The 7,625-nt window shown below is 44.0% G+C and overlaps 1 protein-coding gene across 4 annotated transcripts in view; it reads left to right on the top strand.

The window, feature by feature from the left end:
* The window catches only part of vti1a (vesicle transport through interaction with t-SNAREs 1A), a 128,518-nt gene extending 125,923 nt beyond the window's left edge, over positions 1-2,595 (top strand). For all 4 annotated transcript variants that reach the window (XM_059324396.1, XM_059324398.1, XM_059324395.1 and 1 more), the window contains one exon: positions 1-2,595. This exon is cut by the window's left edge and continues 504 nt beyond it. The gene's annotated coding sequence lies outside the window, so the exon portion shown is untranslated.
* The last annotated feature ends 5,030 nt before the right edge of the window (positions 2,596-7,625 follow it).

Raw genomic sequence — 7,625 nt, 5'->3', positions numbered from 1 at the left:
TAGATTTGTTTTTTCTTGTGATGGAGGTGGGTCAAGTGTTATTCGGGATGTACGTGCGTGCATGCATACGGAACAGAGAGAAAGAGAGTCCACAAATATGTATGTTCGCATGTGCATGAGTGACAGTCATGGATGGACACTGTGTTTGTTATAACAGTAGACACACATGCTGTAGTATGTATGAGCTTCTGTAACTAAATGATTCAGCTGTTCTTCATGTAGCTCATACAAAGCACAGAGGACAGTGCCTTCAGATAAGATATGCTGTTCACACTCCTTCTTTAAAAAGCTCAGCGGAGCCCAAAATAGACGAGTGGCGCAGCCTTGAAAAGAGAGGATGCACATAAAAAAAGGTTGAGGTCAGTTCAACTTCAGTTCAGTCAGTCAAGGTGAGAGGTTTGTTTGTTTTTAGTTGCTACGCTCAGGAGAGACTGTATGAATATTTCCACAAAGTTTTGAGATTGAAAAAATGAAATAAAATCAACTTATTTTAATGTTTTTAATACAAATGGAAACTGACCCCAGCCTTGGCACATTCGATACATAAATACAATACAGAGAACAGAAACTACACAACATAACCAGCTTTAATATCCACATTTGGTACAATCCTCCCGCACCTCCCAGACATTCATTCCTGCAGACTTTTTAACATCTTAATCATTGTGGAAAATTCTAGGCATCACACTGTATGTACTAACATTTAAATCTACATCATGTATAGTGTTTTGCTCTTAATACAAGTTATTATTTATTTATAAATGCAATTAACGTATCCGTGTTAGAACTGTATATTTTATGAAGTTAAAAGGTATTCAGAATTAACATTAAGCACATGTTTTTTTTCTTTTGGGTGTTCAGTGATTAGACTATAAAATGCAAACTGCACACCAGGACCAACTGAAATGTGTTGATTTCAAGTTTTGTGTCTTATAAAGGTTTTTTTTTCTCTCCTTCTTCTGTTCTTATAAATGGATCTAACTTGTTTTAGAACTGGCACTTTTTTGTTCTATATTTTTCTTGTCAAGTTCTAAAGATTGTGATGCAGTCCTTGTTTCTGTGTTTATCTGTACGCTGACTTATGATGTGATACATTTGCAGGTGTTTGAAAAAAAAATCTGTGTACGTGAGTTTACTGCTGCTTAATTCTTCAGGGGAAAGCCATTCTTCAGGGGGTCTTGAAAAATCTAAATTTATGAGCATTATATGGAGACATTTTTCAGAAGTTGAGATACATGAAGGTAACGCTGACACACACACACACACACACACACACAGAAGTATTGGAGTGTCTCCTGTGGTCGGTGTGGTGGTTCCCGGCGAGGACATTTGCTATTCTGTTTCAGGGCCATGGTCTTCATTTTCGAAGACGCGGGGGTGTCGGGGTGGTGTTCCCCCCTGCCCCACCCACCCCAACCCCCCTCCAACCCACCACCATTTCACAGGCCCTCACTAGCCGCAGCGCCGCCGTCTGCTTCAAAGCCCCAAATTAATGGCCAACAAAATAGCGTGCCTCTGACCGTCCCATGCGGGGCTGACCCACCAAGACTTATCATTAAAGTGGAGGAATAATGAAAAAAGGAAGGAAGCAAGAGAGGATGGAAGGAAGGAAGTGAGGAAGGAAGGAAGCATGGAGGTAGGGGGTGAAGGGGGGGTGAAATCCCTGGCAGTTTGACAAACCTCATCTGGTGATGACCCTCAGTGATTGTTTTTTCACCCAGTGCACAGTGTGTGTGTGTGTGTGCAGCCTACCTACGTGCCGATGTGCTCTCTTCTCCTCCTCTCTCTTTCTATCTCTCCCCATCCCCTCTTGCTCCCCCTTCTCTCTACCTCTCCTGCCACCTTTTCTCCTCCTCCCTGTCCTCCCCTCCCTCCCTCCCTCCCTCCCTCCCTCCCTGCCTGTCAGATGAGCGGAGCAGTAGCTAGCGAGTGAGCGGTGGAAGGCAGCGTGGCGGCGGCTTCTATTTGAAGTTGTAATGGTGTCAAAAAGTCAGGGCTGACTGACAGACGTCAGTCCCACAGGGCCTCATTAAAAACAGACCCACTTGACAAGGAAATAATTGAGTGCCGGCGACAACTCGGGGGCCCCTCCGCGTTTTTAGATGTTTTTATTTTCTTTTCATTATTAGCGCCGAGCTATTATGTTCATTAAGAAATGGCATTAAAACAAGTTTTTAAAAGCGGGGAAATGGAGGGAGGGGCAGAGGGAAGGCAGGATGCATGGAGGTGGGAAGATAACGATTTGTTTAGAGCCCCCGTCCTGTTTTATTATTTAAACAGGAGCACTGTCATGTGATACCTTGGCAGACGTCGGCTATCATCTGCCACTCCTCCCTTTTTTCCCCTTCTTTTTCTCCTTTTTTCACTCATCCCTCTCTTTCCCCCAGCTTTTATCTCCCCCTCCTCTGTCCATCTCTCTTTCTCCACCTGCCCATCTCTCTCTCTCTCTCTCTCTTCATCCCTTTCTTTCTCTCCCTCTGAGCGGCGGGTGTCATTGGAATATGAACTAGATTATTCATCAATCCCCCCTACGCCCCGCTACCACTCCCCCCATTCGCTGATTTGGTTTTCGACAAGCGTCTCTCCGCAGAAGGCTGAGGATGAAAACTTGTCAAAAATAGGTTATATCTTATTCCAAGGGGCAACAATAGCAGCAGGTACAGACACCTTTTAATATTTAATTTAGACGGGTGTTAACCCTCCTTAAGTGACTGGAGCTGTGTCTTCCATACAGACACCAGGAGAGGAACGGGGGGGAGCGAGAGGGGAGAGCAATTAATTATTTGATGTCTGAAAAGTGATTTTGAAGCTCTCCCTGCCTTCTCCTGTTTGCCAGAAAGAGGATCGAGTCTTTGGGTGTCCCTGTTCATTTTCTACACCAACCACGTCCTCAGCATGGCTGTCCTGTGAGAGCTGAAACATTACCACTCAAATCACATTCAGATCCCCCCCCACGGTGGTACCTCGCTTGATAAGGTAATGATAACACAAGTGATCATATAGCGATGGTCTCTTAATTCATCAGCTGAACTTATTTTCCGGAGGAATTATCTTCTACACCTCCGTCTCGCTAACATCCCTCGCACCCAGCTCAGCAGTCGCTCCTGTTCTCCCTGGTTCTTTCTACGTTTACATAAAAGTTTTAAAAAATGAAGGTTCCTCAACAAGGAACCTCTGTGATGCACCACCATACAAAAAGCCACATGTTTGTCAGCCATTTAAGACGACAAGGGATTGTGACAAGCCACGTTTGAGCTGTCTGTCCCCTGGCGAAGGGCGGGCCTTAAACGGGATAAACAGCTCCAGTGGTGGGATCACGACGGGAGGGTGGGCGCTTCATCTCCAGGAGTGTCCATGAGCCCCCCCCACATACACACACACACACACACACACACACAACCACCACACACAAACGCATACGTACTGAAGGAGGCCCTGCAACAACAGCTACCCAAGAAAAACCCACAATGGCACTGTTTGAGAACTACAATGAATCTTCTACTGTTTGATTCAGCACGCATACAGAAGCGCACATGCACTGCTGCACGTATGGTGGACGCCCCCCCGATAAAAAGACACACACATGCTCTAGTGTACGGCTGTTAGAAGAGGAGCCATGTTCTCCGCTTGTACACGGCACCAATCCGAGCAGAATGGCTTTCTTTCTCTCCTCGGCCCTTTATCTGTCTTTTCTTTCGCCCCCCTCAGCGCTGTCGACCATTTTAATGGTGTTTGTGCTTGCAAAGAAATGACAATGCCCCCCATTATTTGAGGAAGTCGCAGTGGCTGCAGCCATACATACATGGATGTTTGTGTGCATGTGCGTGCAGGATGTGTCCCCCTGCGGTTGAGATGGAGATGGAGATGGAGCTGGAGGGCTTGGTGCAAATGCTGAATTGTCTATATGCACGTTTGTGGCTGTATGAATCATTTTTTCCTGTCGACCGGGATCTTCAGTACGTCTTGTTTCCTTCAGACGCTGAGCTGCTCCCAAAACTATAAAGATGGCTTTTGTGATCTTTGTCAGTGTCGGTGTTGTTAAACATCTGTCATTAAAGCAGTTCTGAATCTGAGTAACCAAGACGCTGTGTCATAACTCGCATTTCCCTCCTCTAGCCACCATGTGATGTCATTGAAGAGACACTCAGGGAGGAACCCGACAACTCCTCAGGAACGAGTTAGGAGGTAAATCCAGGAGCTGACATTTTCAAACCTATAGCAGCGCTGTCTGCCTTCTGCTTGATTTTAAGGGCACACCTTGCCTTGTGTAGAAGACTCTCTAATTCTGTTTTGCCATGGAAACAATAGAAACACAAAGAGCAGGGTCAGAGCTAGGCTGAGCCAGGCTAAACCACTCAGCTCACCCCCTCCTCCTCCTCCTCCTCCTCCTCCTCTTCTCCATCTCCATCTCCATCTTACCCTCCATCTCTCCCTGTAGAATACTGCCACAGCCTTTGAACTGAAATTAACACTTTACCACTACAAAGACATACAGTTGTAACCAGCAATGTCATTTGCATGATAATAAGGAGTTGGAGAAAATGGAGCTGTTGTACAGAGGCACAAGCTTTTGCTTCCATTTATTTATTTGTCAGTATTTGTGTCCCCTTTAAATTAAATTCCTTACTGTATGTAAATGAAGGCAGTTTATCCAAGTAGATGCTAAAGGCATGATATGCAGGAATTGCTGCTTACTGTTTGTAAACACAACATTCAAACTTGGCCCCTTTTATCTGAAATCATCACACGTTTACACGTTGCGGTCCTCAGCATGTTTAAAGCAGCGGCCATCAAGTTACGCTATGAGAACAAGTTGCAGTGGTTCAGAAACTTTCACATTTGACATATTTATGGTTCAAAAATGTAGAAATTCAACATCTGCTTGCAAAAACATAAAATGCCAATATTTATTATTTCGACTGGGTTGAAAGAGGAGGCAAACCCCAGATTCACTCTCGTTTTGGAACGATATTTGTCTGCTTAGTGTTTTAACTCGCTAAGTTTGCACTTTTTGTCAAGAGTCAATACATCACAGGAAAATCCTTAAAATCTTGAGTGTCAGTTTTCGGGCTTGACTGAGCTTCACACTGAAAGATACTTTTGCAAGTTATAAGTTGAATACACAAACTAACAAGTAAACAGTTATAACCTGACAGATGCTTGTTAGGGGCGCAGTTTGATGCAGTAACCAATTAGTGCACACATGTTAATTACTGAAAGTGAATGTATTGCAATAGACAGCCGAAGATCAAAATATAAGGTGCGCATGTGCTAACAATGTTTTAAATGTTACATTTCTAAATTATTTAGCCACATTAAATGTGGTTGTTGAATGAATTTCCTCCATTCTCAGGGAAATAGTAGCCAGCTAACTCTGACTGGTTTTGTTCAGTTCTGTCCATTTTAAAAGTAGACGAATGATCATAAATGAGACAAATGAGAAGAAAAGTAGGGATGAGCGCAAAGAAGGTGAGGTTGCCTGGGAGGCACTGAGTGGCCTGGACGTTCAGAGAGAGGAGGGTTTAGTCGGGCTCGCCCCGTACAGTAATTTACTTTGCATATGGTGTCTTAGCAGACACGATTCTAAATTTCCAACTGGGAGGCATCAGTGGAGGAATCACTGTCTTCAAAAGACGGCCTGCCAGTCACGCTCCTCCCGTAGCCGGAGATCTGAGCGCGCGCTGATAACCCGCGACATCTTTCTAGAAAAACGGGGAGTCGATCAGCTTTGATGGAGCACATCCGCCATGACAGGCTACTGAAGAGCTCGCTAATCAACTGGGGAGGGGAGGGAGGTGGGGGCATCGCTTAGCATGACAGCACAGAGGAGAAGGGTGGTTGTGGGGGATGGATGGATGGATGGATGGACGGACGGACGGACGGACGGACGGACGGACGGACGGACGGACGGACGGACGGACGGACAGATGGATAGAGAAGGTGTGCACTTGCTTATTCGTAGACAAGCAGGTGAATGCAAGGGAGACAGGAAAATGTGTTTGCATTGTCTGGAAATAAAAGGGCACCCCCTCCAATACCCCCAGCAGCCTGTTACCTACTCCCCCCCTCTACGAAACCTCCGCCTCAGATGGTTGGTGGCAATTAATTATTCATGAGAGGGCGTCCAATCCCAGAGCTCAGTGGCCAGTTTTCTCCACGTAGGCCAGGAAGTGGAATTGGATTCTTATGAGGGGGCCTGTTTCAGCCTGGTGCATGAGGTCAATTGAATCGGTAGTCCAAAGGTTGCAGAACCTGTATGATGTCCTCTCATATCCCTCCGCCTGGGAAAAAAGAGACACACTTGCCGCACACAGTATATGAAAAAAATCCTGGTTTGATTTTATTGGTTTCTCATTAATAGCCGGATGACTCAAACTCCAAATTATGAACCAAACTTTCCCTGAAAAATCCTTACACGCAGCCTCTTCACTGCACCTCCTAAAACAGACTGTACACACACACTCGCTTTGCCTTATACACACAAAAACACACCTCTCTATTGAGATGTATGGCTGTGGCAACAAAATGCACAACTTTTTGTTCATCTCAAGGACTTGTGAGGGCCCCAGTGAACTGAGAGGCCATATTGATTTTCCCTCTTTTCATGCTGTGACTCTGGGATTACCCATTTTCTCATTCATTTTTAAAGACAACTCGTGAGATTCTTCCTTCCCGTTTCTGTTTTTTCCCTTTTTCCATCACCCCCACCACCAACCCCTTAACACACACACACACACACACACACACACACACACACCAGCACAGCAGTTGTTACCCACCCCTTTTCCACAGCCAAGTCCCTCCTTGACCCTGAAAATTGTAATTCAGCCATAGATCACAGCTGCTGAATATTAGGGCTTACAAAAGCAGTTAAATAAAATATGTTGAAATCGTCCAATCCCAGAGGCCACGGCAGAAATTCTAATCAGGTGAGGGAAAGGGGAAGGAGTCAGCAGGGGGATTATGGGTAAAGAGAATCGTCTGGATCTACCGGCCAAGAGTGGAGAGCCGACATAGAGGTGGGGTTGAACCCAAATCATAGCAATCATAACGCTGTAACATGTAGTAGGAGGGAAGGTTCCTGAGACATATGAGCTGCATCATGACTTAACTTTAAAAAATTCCATTAAATCAAATTAATACAACACAATACACTTGTTACATGAAATCCATTAAGGCTTAAAAAAATTTTTGAACTTTTTAATTTGCAATTTGTGATGCACTAACAATATACTTAGTGAACTAATAATATAAGTTTAGTACTATTATAGGATATACTAGAATACAATTAAGTGTACTTGACTACTAGTTTAAGATGCACTTAAGTATAGTCAAGTACACTTTAGTAGTACTAATGATGTATCATTTACATACTAAGTATAATGTAAGCAAAGAAAAAATATACTTTTAGAACATTAATCAATTTCACATGAAAGAAAACTTAAATTTACTGTGTACTTGAGTGTGCTTTTTTTTACCTGCTTGAAAATAGCCAGACACAAATGACATGGACCATAAAATACGATGATAACATTAATTCTATTTGTGTGTTTTAGAGTTTCAACAATTGTTTGGTTAGTTCTCAACTTTTTAAATTAATTGCCCACTGTTTTGATTATCAATTA

This window comes from Centropristis striata, chromosome 21, assembly GCF_030273125.1.
Source record: "Centropristis striata isolate RG_2023a ecotype Rhode Island chromosome 21, C.striata_1.0, whole genome shotgun sequence".
NCBI lineage: Eukaryota > Metazoa > Chordata > Actinopteri > Perciformes > Serranidae > Centropristis > Centropristis striata.
Note: the sequence above shows the minus strand (reverse complement) of the source record. Positions and strands in the feature narration are given on the sequence as shown.